Source organism: Canis aureus, chromosome 7, assembly GCF_053574225.1.
Source record: "Canis aureus isolate CA01 chromosome 7, VMU_Caureus_v.1.0, whole genome shotgun sequence".
NCBI classification, from domain to species: Eukaryota; Metazoa; Chordata; class Mammalia; order Carnivora; family Canidae; genus Canis; species Canis aureus.
The window spans coordinates 62,360,747-62,375,860 of NC_135617.1; the positions used below are offsets into that span (position 1 = coordinate 62,360,747).

General features: G+C 53.0%; 1 protein-coding gene across 9 annotated transcripts in view; it reads right to left on the reverse strand.

Moving 5' to 3' along the window:
* FOXP4 (forkhead box P4) overlaps nt 1-15,114 on the reverse strand; it is a 53,435-nt gene that overhangs the window by 37,401 nt on the left and 920 nt on the right. The window contains exon 1 of one of the 9 annotated variants that reach the window (XM_077904071.1): nt 7,770-7,785. The exons of the other annotated variants lie outside the window; for them this stretch is intronic. The gene's annotated coding sequence lies outside the window, so the exon portion shown is untranslated. Of the gene's footprint in view, nt 1-7,769; nt 7,786-15,114 lie in introns of those variants that run through there. 9 annotated transcript variants of the gene reach the window in all.

A 15,114-nucleotide genomic window follows, 5' to 3' on the forward strand; every position in this document is an offset into this window, starting at 1 on the left:
TGTGTACAGGAGAAAGGAAAGAAAATCCAGCAGTTACTTCCCTGGGGTAATTTAGAGTGCCCCCCTTCCAACACACACACACACACACACACACACACACACACCATAAAGTTGTGGATCAGACAGCAAGTTTGGAAAAAGGGAGAAGAAAGGAAGGAGGCTGCAAACAGAGGTGTCCCTTTCTTTTCTGTCTTTTTATGGGGGGGGGTTACAGAGCGACACCCAGTGAACAACATAATTGCTGCAATGTGGCGTGTAATAATAGCTATTCAAGGGCCGATCATTCATATTAAACAGGGTGAAGCAAGCCTCTCATTTGCATGCTTGAGATTATATGCATTTGAAAAGTCATTTCCGCAGGGTGTATGAATGGCATTAATTCCCATGTGGCACGCTCTGCCCTCTCCCTGGGTTTTCACCTCCTTCCTTGCTCCCACCCACCCACCAATGCACACCCAAACCTGCACGTGTTCCCAGGCATCTCCACACCCTCTACCTTCTCTGTGCTGGACACCTGCTCTCTGAGGAGGAGTACACCAGCAGCCTCATGCCTCCTGCCCGGCTCTCCACTGGGTGTTGCAATAGCACTAGGGTGTTCCCTGCACTGTGGGTGAGCAGGCTCTAGAGGCAACCGGGCCTGGGGCAGGGTGCTGGTAGACCTTGACAGCAGGGCCCTGAGAACCTGGACCCTGGCTAGGAGAAGGCAGGAGCCTGGGCTCAGCCACAACCAGCTGTGAATCCTCTGCCTTCCTCCTTTGGGCCTCAGTTTCCCCATCTCTACAGAGAGGTGGTCCTGAAGGCCTTTTTGGCCTTGGAAAGCTCCATGGGTAAAATTCCCTACCCCAGCACATGCACACAAAGCCACAGTGTTCTAGTGGCAGGTGGGAGCCACTGAAGACCCATCTGGCTTGCGGCTGTGGTCCCTTGCCCAAAGGGCTCCGCCTAATGTGGACCTGAGCTGCCTCCTCTGGTACTGGGGTGGGGGGGAGTCCCCTCCAAAAGCCCCCTCCTCCCTCCACTCCTGCCCTTCCCCTCTGTCCACACTCCCTCTCCCCCTCATCACTCATTCCCTCAGCCAACAGCAGCTGACACCTGCGAGAGAGGAGAAGACCCTTGCAGGAAGGAAATCATTTGGTGTCAAGGGCCAGCTGTGTAACCTTAGGCAAGTCACTGCCCCTTGCCCTTGTCACCACATTGGTCTTTCTTCCTTCATACAGTGCGTAAGGAGGGGGCAACTAGGTCTTTCTAGGATTCACGAAGATTGAGGCCTTCATCCCCCACCCCACCCCCACCTCCCCTGACCCCTCTTCTGCCCCCTTGGGGTCAGGGGAAAGTGACTAAGGCCACATTATTTTAGGTGGTCTAGAATTTCTCTCTGGGGCTCTAGTCCCCCCTTTGGGCAGGTCCCAGTCTCCCACCTCTCAGGAACCCCTCGGGGAACCAGGGCATCTCAGAGCCTTGGGCCAGGCCCCGAAGCTCCCGCAGACGCCTGCGGAAGAAAGGAAGGAAGCTGGGTCAAAGCCGCAGTCTCCTCTTCCGCTCCGGGGGAGGCTGCGGGCCGCTGGGGGCTCCCACTTCCCCTGAGGCTCCTGGCCCTTCGAAGAACCCTGGCGGGCATGCAACAGGGGACGCCTCCTGGTAACTTCCCCGGTCCGCTTTGTGCCCCCCACCCCGCCCCCAGGCCGGAAGTGACGAGCTCTACCCATTTTGGGGCTAAAAGGAGAACCCCAGGACCAGGATGCTTTTGGGGTGAGACTGGAAGAGGGCCGGGGAGCCCCACACGCGGAGAAACCTTTGTGCCTTTTCCGCGGGCACATATGGCGTAGGGAGTATTAATTACCGTAGCTTTTTAATTAACAATCGCTTAATCTGAGCCGTAACATTTGCCACGACACCCTGCGCCTCGCCGTGAACCCGCGCCGCCCGCCCTGCCAACTCATCAATTAATTTTTATTGACGTTTTCTTCCCCAAACAGGCACAATACCAGGGTTTTCCAATTAACACCTCCGCGATCTCTAATTAGTGCAATTAACAGACTGATGGATGCCCGGAGTTTACCCGCGAGGGAGGGAGGGGGGAAGGGGCGGGGCCGCCCCGGCGCACACGTGCACGCGCGCAGCTGGGCAGCGGGCAGCGGGCAGCGGGCGCACCCGGGCTCCAGCGCCCGCAGGGCTGGCGGGGGCGTGGCCACAGGTAACCCCGACCCGCAGCGACTGTAGTGCTTTGAGGTGCAACGAGTAGTCACTGTTGCCAGCCCTCCGCAAACCCACAATCTAGCCACGGCGAGAGCTGGAAGCCTGAGACTGAAAGTTGGGAAACCCGGCACCTAGCCCCAGGTCTACCATCAACTTGTGGGTGACTTGGGCCACGTTCATTACCCGCGTTTCTCCTCCGTATAATGGGGGAAAGCAGACTAGAAGTAGCCAGCTATCTACAGAGTATAGACTTCCGAGAAAGATGAGGAAGCTGGCCTCAATAAAAGACACAGGAGGCTTCTTAAAATACATCATGGGGTAGTAGGAAGGGAGAACAAAATGGACCCGAATCTCAAGCCAGGGGACCTCAAACTTGAGTGCATCACAATGCCCTCGGAGGGCTCGCTAGAACACAGATTGCTGGGCCCCAGGCCCAGGGTTTCTGACTCAGTAGGTCTGGAGTGGGCCTGAGCATCTTCACTTCTAAAAAGCTCCCAAGTGATGCTGATGCTGCTCATCCAAGACCACAGGTCTCCCGCGTGATGACCACTGACTTTATTTTTTTTTAAAGATTTTATTTATTTATTCATGAGAGACACAGAGAGAAAGGCAGAGACACAGGCAGAGAGAGGAGAAGCAGGCTCCACACAGGGAGCCCGACATGGGACTCGATCCCAGGACTCCAGGATCATGCCCTGAGCCAAAGGCAGACGCTCAACCACTGAGCCACCCAGGTGTCCCGACCACTGAGTTTAGTTTATGAGCTGCCTGTGGCCAAAATGAAATGATCTATCTCCAAGGTCATGTATTCATTCAACGTGGATTTAGTGCCTGATTAAGACAACACTGATGGGGAGGTGCGCCTGGCTGGCTTCCTTAGTAGAACATGCAACTCTTGATCTCCAGGTGGTGAGTTCAAGTCCTACAATGGTCACAGAGCTTACTTTAAAGCAGGGGTGGGGGGGGGTGGGCACCTGGGTGGCTCAGTGGTTAAACATCTGCCTTTGGCTCAGGGCGTGATCCCAAGTTCCAGGATCAAATCCCGTATCACACTTCCCACAGAAAGCCTGCTTCTCCCTCTGCCTATGTCTCAGCCTCTAAGTGTCTCTCATAAATAAATAAAATATTAAAAGAAAAAAGAAAAAAGGTCCTCAGGGACTTTCTTGCAGGACGCTGGAATTTGGTCCCTGCCCTCTGCAGGTTTATAAATCTTAAAGAAGCCTGTGCAGTAGTGTCCTAGATGCTTTGAGGGCAACTTGTAATAATGGGGGTCCTATTCTCCCCAACCTCTTTTTACTAGGGAAATCTGGCATTGGTCTTTTTGAAAATTTAGCCACTAGTGGAGTTTTGGCTATGAACGAAGTCATTCTCTCTCCTCCAGTGGATGGCCAAGAGCGTACAGCACCAGCAAGGACCCTTCATTCACGGGTTGCACAGATATTTAGGCACCTACAGTGTGGCAGGCTCCGTGTCTGCAGACCTGAGCAGAACAGGGCAGAACAAGGCACAGGCCCTGCTCTGCTGGAGCTCATGGTTCCTGTGAGGGGAGGCAGATGATAAGTAAGGACACAAAAAGAGATAAGCTCACAATAAAGTAGGTTTCTATCAAGTGTGAGTACAGGGAATAAACAGCGAAATCTTACTTAAACCAGGCGGGTGGCGGGGGGAGTGCAGGAAAAGTCTTCTTTTTGAGGAAATGGCATTTATGCTCACAAATGAAAGGTGAGTAGGTGTTGGCCAGGTGAAGTGTACACTGAATTGCAGGGGAAACGGCACAGGCAAAAGCCCCTTATTTCAATAGAGGCTGCCAGTTTCAGACTCTTCCAGAGCCAAAAGTCTTTGAAATGGACACATTGCTAGATTACATGAAAAGACGTGGGTACCACGTAGAACAGAGCATGAGGACACCTTATATTTCCTATTTCCTATCTTTCTTGTTATCTTGCTATCAAATCTTGTGTCAGGGACATAAAGCAGAGGGCTCTTCAGAGCAATAAGCTCTGACATTGCACGTAACTGAAGAATGTTTCCCAATCTGTCATCCAAAGGCCTGGGGGACCCCCCCTCCCTCATTCAGCTCAGACCCTGAAGGCGCACCTGCTCAGGCTGCCAGAAGAGGTGAGGGCTTGGGCAGTAGCCACTTTTGACCTTGGCCTTCTGTAGATAGCCACTCATTTGCCATCTACCTGCTGACCATTTTCTGGTCTCTCATTATCTTTGTAATAAGAGCAGTGAGGTCATCCGTGTGAGCCTCGGTTTCCTTATTTGTCATATGAGGCTAATGCCAATAAACCTTCCTTTCAGGGTTGCTGTGATATCAAATAAAATCCACTCCATGAAGAAGGCATTCAGAAAAGGGTAGTTAAGTAAGTATGGGGGCCCAGAAAGTCCTGCTGCAACTCAATTCTGAGTGGGCTATGGTTTATGATCCTATCCCCTTATTACAGCCCGTGTTCAGCATTTGAGTAAAGTGAGAATAGGGCCCATGGCTTAGAATATGTCTCTATGGCTCCAAAATGGGTCTCCAAACCAGAGCAAGGTGATGTGAGTCACGTCATCACCGGGCTTTCTGATTAGGCCAAGAGTGTCTTTCCCTAAGAAGATGGGGCTCTCTTGAGTTCCAGATAAAGCTTAATCCCTCTCCAAGCCCCTGTTATCCCCATACTTTGGGGCACCCCAGGCTTCCCTCTGTACTCTGATTCCTGCCCAAGATTCTCCCTAAATGACACACCAGCAGCCACATGCCCCAATGTCAGAGACCATTCAAGACCTCTCAGCACAAAACTTCAGAGCTCGAGGAACGTCGTGCAAGAGTCAGGGTGAGGGCCTGCCTCTCTAACGGAAGGCAAGAAGCCTCTGACTTGGGAGATGAGCCACCATCCGTGCTGCTTCACGTTCTCTCCTGAATTTCAAATAACTTTAGTTTTTAATCTTAAAAGCATTAGACACCTTGGTAGAAAATTTTGAAGAGAAAAAAAGTATAAAGAAAAAACTGGTACCCATAATTGTGCCACCCAGAGAGCTAGCCTTTTGGGATCCACCCCTTCCAGTCAGTTCATTTTCACTCTCTTTGGCATATAAACATTTAAAAAGTGAAATTGGGGTCATAATCTGTACATGGTTTGAATTTTCCTATTTTTCCACTCACCACTTACTATCATAACCATTTCCACATGACAGCAAATATTTTAAGCAACAGTTTTTAGTGGTCACATTGTTGCTCCAATGGGCTGCATGTTCCAGAATTTATTGAGCCAATCCCCTAGAGTTGGACATCCAGACTATTACCTATTTTTTTACTATGACTCTGCAATAAACACCCTTTTGCTAACGGAACATTCGATGTTTCTAACTACTAGCTTAGGAAACGTGTTTAGGTGGAACTATGTATTTTTAAGGCTGTCAATATATTTATTCCCTAATTGATATCCATTAAATTTGTACCAACTTTATCCTCCCTCTGGCAATGCACACATCTCTTGGAGGACTCACATACCCCTCACCTTTTTAGCATTTTCCCTCCCTCCTCCTCAGGTCTGTTTCCAGAAGATTCTCAGATCCTGCATAAGGCATTCAAAAAACAACACTTACAGATCCTGTCAAATCTGGGTGAGTTTACAGGGTACACAGCTGGCTGGTGGTCCTCTGCCTGTAACTAATACTGAACACAGTAGGTACTGGGGTCTGGGCATATGGAGGGAATAAAACACAGCCTTTGCTTTTGTGGGGCTTACAAGTTGGTGGAAGAAAAAGAGACACACCCAGGCAAACACAGCATTAAGAAAAATACCCAATACCTAGGCTCCACCCTGCATCAAATAAATTGCGATTCTGGGGAGTGGGGCCGGACATGGATCGTTTAAAAATATTTTCCAAGCATTCTAAACTTCAATTGCAGAGGGCGCCTGGGTGGCTCAGTTGGTTAAGCATCTGCCTTCGGTTCAGGTCATGTTCTCGAGGTCCTGGGATTGAGCCCCACATCAGGCTCCCTGCTCAGTAGGGATTCTACTTCTCCTTCCCCCTCTGCCCCTCCCCCTGCCTATGCTATTTCTTTCTCTCTCAAATAAATAAATACCTTAAGCTTCAATTGTAGCCAGGATTGAGAACCTCTGATCTCTATATATCGCCCAACTTTCCAAATGTTACATGAAATTGACACTGTAGGGGTGAGGTGCTGGCTATGGGTGCCTAGAGGGAATGGGGATACTCTGGGAAGGCTCTTCCAGTAGGAGGTGACTTCTAAGCGGAGTCACAAGGAAGTGAAGCCTGGGCACACAATTTGTGACTATATTTTATTTTAATAACAACCATTCCACTCATAGAGTCCTTGAAAGTCCCTTCCCATACCCTGTCCCCTCTTCTGCACACAACCTGGCATTCGTTTGACAGATGAAGGAGCCACACTTTGAAGATGCTTACTGACCTGACAAAGTCACCTGGCTGCAAGGAGGCTGAGCTGAACTGGAACTCTAACAGCTCTTCCCATTCCCAAATCAGTGCTCTTCTCCTGAATCCCACCTCAGAGGCCTAAAGGGTGGTCACTCTGGGAAGCGGTTGAGCCTCTGCCTTCAGCTCTCCCTGGAGTCTGAACCTTTCCTCACCACTGCCCCCAGCCACAGTTTACTTTCCACTGGCTCTGGCCCTATAATGCTCCCACCAGGCCCTAGCACCCCATCCTAGAACCACACCAAGAGGAAGAATCAATAAAAAAAGAAAGAAAGAAGGAAAGAAGGAAAGAAAGAAAAAGAAAGAAAGAAAGAAAGAAAGAAAGAAAGAAAGAAAAGAAAGAAAAGAGGAGAACCAAAGATCCCACTCCATCTCATTAAGAAAGTAAACATAAGAGCCATCTAAGTGTCTAATTAAGCTTCTAATTAGTCCCTGCTTGTTACTAATGCAAATTAGATTACTCCGCTTAACTACAGCATGTCCACAACACCCTTGTTAATTGCGGCCTTTTGAAATTAAATTACTCCCTAATTAGCATATCAAAGCCATTGATTCGGAGCTGGGAAAGATGAGGGCAAGAGAAGCCGAATGCCAAGTTTGGTTAATCAGAGATGGCTAATTAAATAGTGACGTCTTTCGTGGGGGGGCCTGCTGGTTTGGGGTGGGGGCAACTCATCCGAGGCCTGAGTGGCCATCTGGAGCTTGGTTCCGGTAGTGCCCTTGGCACCAGGGGGCTCCCGTGAGCAAAGGAGGGGCTCCAGTCAGCCTGGGACACATCACTTGGTCTGGCCCTTCCTGGGGGCCTAACTGCTTCACGCCCAACCTGCTCCTGACCTGCCCTGGGCCCTCTCTGTCTCCCCTGATGATATTTAGGTGTAGTATTTACAGGCATTTTGGGTACCAACTCAAGGGGCATCCGAAATACATCCACATCCAGATACACAAGATTCAGCATCCTCCCCTCCGCCCCAATTTCCCTGTTACAAAATGAGTTCCAGAAAGGTGACTTATATCCAATTCTCTTGTCGCCACCTGAGGTTCCATTCTTGGAAGAAAGTCTCCCCACTCCCCCTCACAAAAAGTAAGTTTGGGGGACAAGTGATGATGACTTTCATAGTCGGGCTCACCTGGGCAGGGATGACCTGGTTTCAGCTTGGAACAGACTCCTGGCGACACAAGGCCCTATAATTCCTTCCATGGTCAAAAACAGGAAAAACACCACCGTCAGTTCTGAACAGAATTCAGCTGGGGTCAGGGTGTCCTTAGAGGTCTTCTCTGGCTCTAGTTAAGACCTTGCAGAGTCTCTCAGACCACCTCCCCTTCTCCTAGCTCTTCCTTGAAGAATATTGAGGATAAGTAAAATCTCCAAGACAGAATTACTAACCACAATGCCCTCAGGGGCCAGGCTGGTCACCTAGGAGGCCAGGTGAGAAGTACAGGGCATCAATCCCAGCCTGCCCTTACCAAATGCAGGCTGAGTGTTGACAGGGTTTTAGTTTTTCACAAGAAGCCAAAGGGGGGTATTTGTGTGAAATGTACCCTTGTAATAAGTTTTGTGTGAGTCAACAAGACTCCTAAGGGGTGAAGTTGGTCAGTTAGTGGCTCAGCCCTTATGGCCAGCATTCCAGAGAAGCAGGTTCCAGTTAACTGTGTGGCCTCAGGGCCATTGCACTACCTCTCCAGGCCTGGGCCCCTCACCCATCAACTGAGAGTTGAGATATGTCTATATCGTCGCCTGGAGAATCTCTCCGGGCTGTTGTGAGGATCAGAACAGGGAAGGCATGTGAAATGGCAAGGCAGAGATCCTCAGTCAGGGTCTGGTGACCACTTATTGTACTTTGTACCTGCCACAACCCCCTCCCAGATTGGGACAACTTCTAGAACTTTCCTCCTTCATCTTCCATTTACCTTCTTATTCCTGCAGAGGCCCAACTTAGCTCTCAGGCAGCCAGGAACTGGAACTCTAACAGCTCTTCCCATTCCCATTAAGCATCTGCCTTCGGTACCACACATCTGTGCCCTCTGCCCCTTCATTGAGCAGATCAGCCCCTGGCTGGGGCAACAGCTCCTAAAGGCCTCTTCTAAAAAATATGAAACTTTCACCAGAACAAAATCCTGAGGTGTGACAGGCAGGCCTCTAGCCTGGCCCTCCAAGGTCCCCTCCTCCAACTAGGGTGTGTGTATCTTGTGGAAGAGGCTCTTTGGAGTCTGTCCCTAGCTCTCCCCGGGGTCCTCTCCAAGTTTCTCACCAGCAGCCCCTGGAGTACACAGCGTCAGGGTCAGGGCCAAATCCCCCAAGGGTGAGGTTCTGTTGGTTTAAGGAAGGATGGAACAGGGCCCAGGGGAGAACAACTCCCTATTGCCCCCACCCCCCCCCACCCCAGCTCAGAAAGGGTGAATCCCAGGAGGTGCCCAGGGAGGGTACCCATCCAAGCCAAACCTGGCAAAAGGCAAAAGCATTCATGAGGGTGGTTTTGTTTTAGAAAATAGGTAGAATGAAAGGCAAAGCAGAAACAGAGAAATGGGGAGGGGGTGACGCCATCCTGATGTGAGGGGGAGGGCAGCACGGAGGCACACAAGGGCCAAGCTGCAGCCCGCCTCACTGAGCTCTCTCTCCCAATGAGATTCAATTAATTGATAACAAGAGGCATCAAATTAATTTCTGGAGGATGTGAGATTCTGATGAAGGGAAATCTCGTTGATGGAGATCGAGCAAGGGGGGGGGCAGCACCCCCTTTTAATCAGGCTCCGCTGCCTAATTGGGAAGGAGGAGCCCAGCCTGTGCGTGCGGAGTCGCCTGCCCCACACTCCACAGCGCCCCTTTCGGGAGGGCGAGGCGAAGGCCGGGCCCACCGCCATGAACAAGGGGAGTGCGCTGGGACCTGGCAGTGTCCCCGGCCCCCCCATGCCCGACCCGCAGTCCGGCCTGGGCCAGGAAGCCCAGCAGAAGAGGCTGCAGGGGTTCCCAAGTCAACCTGCAGTTAGGAACACCTTTGCCGAGAGAGAAGTGGGCATGCCTAAGGTCTCCCCAGCATTAGGAAGTTGGTAGCAGTGTGCTATCCAGTGACCCTCTCCTGGAATCCAGACCTTGTTTACCACCCAGATCTGCTAAGTCATCCCCCAAAGAGAGGAGTGCAGTTCGCAGGGAGAAGGCACACACCCCCCCACCTCAAACACCGGCAGCCCCCTCTTCCAAAATTCCCTCGACTCCCCAGGCACTGGAGTGGAGGGGGTCTCGTGCCCCAGGCTCTTTCTCGGTGCTCTGGTCAGGTGTAGCACGCCTGAGCTCAGAGATTAAGGAACTTCCAGCAACTTGCACTGATGCACTTGCAGAGGCTCAGGGAAATGCTGGCGGGGCAAGCAACCCAGAGCAAGGGCGCGGAGCTGGATGGGGAGACCAGTAGCACTGGCTCTCCAGGGGAAATCCCGGAGGCTTCCTAAAGGAGGGGTTCTCCCAAGTGGACCAACTCTGCATCCTTAGCAAGATCCAACCTTCACAAGCGCCTCCTGCTCCAATGATCCAGCGATGCAGGAGCCTTGAGAAGATAGGGAGCTTCTCCACACTCAGAGCTTTGCTCCTTCAATGCTTACAGCTGCAGCCACTCCCTGGGTCTCCTACAAATCCTGCCATTCAGTGTCTCTTTCAGATTCTCCCCAGCTATGCACACCCTTCTTTGCAGGGTGCCAATGTGCATCTGCCTGGGGAAGCCCTGAAGGAAAGGAAGAAGTACACCGATACCCTTTTTTGGACCAATTTCTTTCAGCCTGGGTCTCCTGGAAGTGTGGGCTCCAGGCTGCGGAGCCCAATCTGAGGGAGCTCATCGGTTGGAAGAAACAAGAATGGGAGTCCCTTCGTTCCCCCAACTTCCACTTTTCCTTCACACAGCACAGGCCTCATGAAGGCTCTCCCAGGTCAGCAGAGGCATCCTCTTGCCCCTGGGGAGCATCAGGACCAGTCCCCAGACCCTATCTGAAAGATCAGCCCTAGGGCACTTGCTCCACTCCTAATTTTCCAAGTTGCAATGGAGTCATCTCTTATTAAACCTCTTCCCCTCAACCCTCATGCTTGCCACTGCACCCATTAAGTGCTCCACAGTCCTCCTCCTGGTCTCCATTCCCTGAGTTACCCTGCCCTTAAGTCGCCACCATCTGTCTCTCCTTTGCTACTGGTGAGAATTCGAGGTAACTTCCACCTGCTGACCCTGACTACCTTGAACAAATGCCAAGGGTTAGTATTGTGTACACACTCCACTCTGAGGAAAGCCCACCAGCTCGTCCTCCTCACCCCTACCCCATTTGCAGGGCAGCCCAGGTCAGGTTCCATCAGAATCAGCTTGGAGTGGGAGAGAAAATGCCATTTACCTTGGTCCAGGACTACCAATAAGCCTGATGGCCCTCAGGTCCCAGCTCTGGAGGGTCCAGTTGGGCAGAGGATTGGGAACCGTGAGGTCAGCAGAGCTACTGGTATTCTGGGCACAGGTGGCATGGCTCTGGCCAGGGTGGGGAGAAGGTGCAGGGTTGCACTAGAGGGACAGCCTGGCAAAGACCCGGAAAGGAGTAGTCCTGGGATAGGAATCAAGGGAAGGAAGGACATCCATCAGGACCAGGCCCCCTCAAGGCACAGGGCACTTTGACTCCCACAGCTCAACATCCTGTGGCCCTGTCCAGATGTGCACTTCTTGTGCTGGGAGTTCTCGATGTCTAGCTCAGGCAGGTGTGCTCTGAGTCTCTATGAGGGGCCCACAGTCTCTATGAGGGGCCCACTGAGTGCCATTTCACCAAACCCCTGCATGGGCAGCCACAAGGCTTGGAGTAACAGGGCTCCTGCTGTGATGCCAGCAGGGTGGGGCTGGCAGCAGGTGAAGAAGGTGTGTGTTCCCATGGCCAATCCAGGAAGGCAATGCTGAAAAAGCCAGGAACTTTAGGCTGAAGTTTTTTTTTCTTCTTCTTTGAAGTGATCCATCCACAGGTAGGTCTCCAATTGATCTAAGACTGGTGGCCAAACTTGTCTTCCATAAGACTGTATAGGCTAGCGTTCCAAACCCCAGAAGTCTCCCTTTTTGGAGAGAGGTGAATTATTCCTCGCATTTTTGTCTTCACAAGCACCATCACAAGTGGTGATGGTGGGGTAACATACGTCTGGATCGTTCTAGGGTCGTATGCAGGTGGGAAATGCCAGGTTCTGAACCTAGACCCCCCCCCCCCCCCTTAATGGGAAGGCAGGAGGAGAAAACAGAGCCTTCTCAGTGGACAGCAAAGGGGCAGCCCAGGCCTGAGTTTGTAAAGGAGGGTGTGGTGGAGGGGGGTTGGGTTGACAGGCCCTCTCATCCCCTCCTCTCTCCCTTCCCCACAGCGAGGCTCAGGCCCTACTGGTTGCCCTGCATTTTAGTCTCAGCTGTTCCACTCACTAGCTGGTAACCCCAGCCAAGTTGCTTCTTCTCTTTAGGCTTCCTTTTCCAAGCCCGTGAAATGGAGGTTAAAACACAAACATTTCCAGTATTCAGTCCAACGTGAGTGCTGGTAACGCTGGAAGTCGAATAATACAAACCACTTCTTGGTCAGCACTAGTATGTGCCAGGCTCCGTGCTAGGGACTTCACATACAAGCTCCCACTCAACTCCCAAACGGACTCTCTAAAGTGAGCATTATTGACCCACTTTACAACATGGGAAAACTGAGGTTCCAAGAGCTTAATAAGTTCCCTAGAGTCCCATCACTGCCGGTGGTCAGGTTCCAAAGTCTCTTCCACTGTGACCCATGTTCTGGCCAGGCTGGTGTTCCCTGCCTTGGGTTCTGGAGTTCTGGAACCAAGTCCAAGGAAACCATTTCAGCCAATGGAATCCTGTCAAAAGTAGCACCCACCTGGCCTTGGTCTGGAGAAGCTGGGAGAGCTGTAAGACTGTGAAAGGACACTGTGTGGCTCTCCCCGGGTAGAAGAAATTATTATTTTGCACAGTTTGGGTTATTAGGAAAGTCAAGTCATTGTGCCAGGGACAGATGCGGAGGGGCTTGCATTTCAGCTGGAAAGATAGGCAAACCACCAAGGTGGGGGGGGGACGGGGGGTGGAGCACAGTGATCGGTTAGGATGTGGGGGAAGAAGGGTGCAGCCATGCCAGGTGTGGCAGGGGAGTCCTCTGGAGATGACCCTCCCTTCCCTTTGCGCCTCACACCTCTCCTCTGAAACAGACACCCTGCTCTCATTCTCTTCTCCTTGACGCAATAGCCTCCCTGTCTGTCCTTCCTACCCCAGCAAAAGAAGCATCAGAGAGCAGACCCAGCCTTCTTGTTCACGCTCTCTAGTGCCCAGCCTGGGACCTGCCCAGACAGACCAGGGGCTCAGCAAACACTTGGGGGAATTACTACATCAAAGGAAGCCCCCCACCCCCCCTCCCAGCACATCCCCCCTGCTTTCTTCCCCCTAAGGAAGAGGTGTGTTTGGAGTAGGGGCCCAGCAGGATATGCACATTCCTGGCGAGAAGGGACCTACCTGCTAGCAGCCAGAAAGGAAGTTTCTGGCCCACAGCAGAGGAAAGGGGTTGAGGGGGGGGTATCAGTGTCTAGGTGTGAGCAGAGTACCTGCATAGAAAGGGACAAAGGCAGGTTCTGTGTCAGGCTGGGCCCAACCTGCCTTACCCCTGGCATTCCCCAGCATTGGTGTCAAGCCTTTCTCTCCCCAGGGCTCAGGGGTTCCCCAACTCTGTAACTCCTGGGAAACCTGCCCAGGACTGGGAGAAGGAGAGAAAACCCCACCCAGAGACTCAACGGCTTAGTGCCAAGAGAGAAGCTTCCCATGGTCTCTCCCCTAACTCAGTGCTGAGGCTGGGACCAGAGTAAAGTAGTGGCTGGAGGGTCTGGGAGAAGAGATTCCCAACTTCCTGGGGGTCCTCGGTATGTTTGGGGGGATTGGGCCCCCACAACACCACTTCCTCCCCCATGCTACCTTGCCCGGCTGAAAAGAGTGGGAGCAACACCAGATAAGGAGTGCACCCCAACCTCCCACCCAGTCATACCCCTTGCTTTTGAGAGGCTCAAATCTAAAGTAGTCAGAGAAAGCAAGTCGTCCAGGTGCCTACAACAGTCTCGGGCCCTCCCTCCAGCCTGCCAGGTGTCAGGGCACCCTAGAACCCAGGCAAGACAAAGTTTCTCAAGTTGAAAACAAAACAAAACAAGCCTGCAGACTTCCCATCCCCAGAGCAGTTTTCTTCCCGGTTGCATGGGGTTCGTGGAGATCATCTGGGGCAGGGACTGTCTGAAGCGAGTGTCTCTCAGGGCATCTGAGATGCTGTCATCCCTGCCCTTCCGGCCCCTGAGACTACCCGCTGGCTCACCAGGAGTCAGGGGCTTGAAATGCCCAGCCCCGGGGACGCTTCCAGTTCGGGATCTCTGCTGAAAGTGAGTTTCTGGGTTCAGACTCTCCGTGTTCCAGTCTGGTTACCCACTGCCTTCTCCGATGGGGCTGTGGTCAGACCCTTCCGCGGCTACAGGCCGTGTAGACGCTCCCGCCGCTCCTTCCCTCTGCGTGGGAGATGGCGGCACCCTGTCGGTCTCCGGCTCCAACCCCCCGCCACATCTCATGCTTCACTCCCGGGCCCTGCAATCCCAGACCCAGCACAGTTCGCCCTGGGACAATCCAGGCAGTGCTTTAAAACGAGGGATGAAGATGCTGAAGTTCAAGGAAAAAACCCGCATGGGCCAAAATGCTCCTGGGTGTTCTCAGGAACTGCAGGGATGACAGCTTCAGACTCGGGTTTGCTCTTTCATCCTCCCACCTGAGCCCTTGCTCCAGGCTCCGCGGCCAGGCCAATCCGTAGGAAGACCCGGTGCTGGGGTGCGAGACACGCGGTGATCTCCAGACGCCGAGTGAGCGAGGAAATCCGCCAGGCGGGGGTTGGCAAGAGAAGCCGGAGTGCAAAGGGATGAGCTGGGCGCTCTATAGGCTCTGGGTGTCCGTATTCCCATATCATCTTCCCCTAGCCTAGAGGGTCCGGGAGGGACGCGGACGTGTTCACGAGATCGCCCCAGTTGTAGGAAGGAATCCGCAGCCCTTAGGGCCTCTGTCTCAGAATCCGCGTCCCGCGAAATCGCATGGTCCTTTGCCGGGGAGGCCGGGACCCGGGTCGCTCGGAGCGCCCCGCTTCCTGGCGCCACAGGCTTTGCCTGGGCTCAGCCCCAAGTTAGTTTGGCGTTGACCGGGAGCGCCAGGCCGGAGCACCGCCGGGGTGACCGCGGGTCACAGAGGTGTCCGTGACGGGCAGTCCGGAGGAGACACTGGGGTCGTCAGTCTGGGGGGCGGGGGGTCCTGCTTGGTCACTCGGGAACCCTCTTCCCTGGGGGGGTGGCGTCGGAACCCTGCGGCCGCCCTCCCTTTCCAGCCCCAACGCGGTGAGACGGGTGGGGGCAGGGGTGGCTCTCCCTAAATGCGGTGGAGAAAGGTATCGCCGGGTCGGTCCCCCGCCCTCCAGCACAGGCGC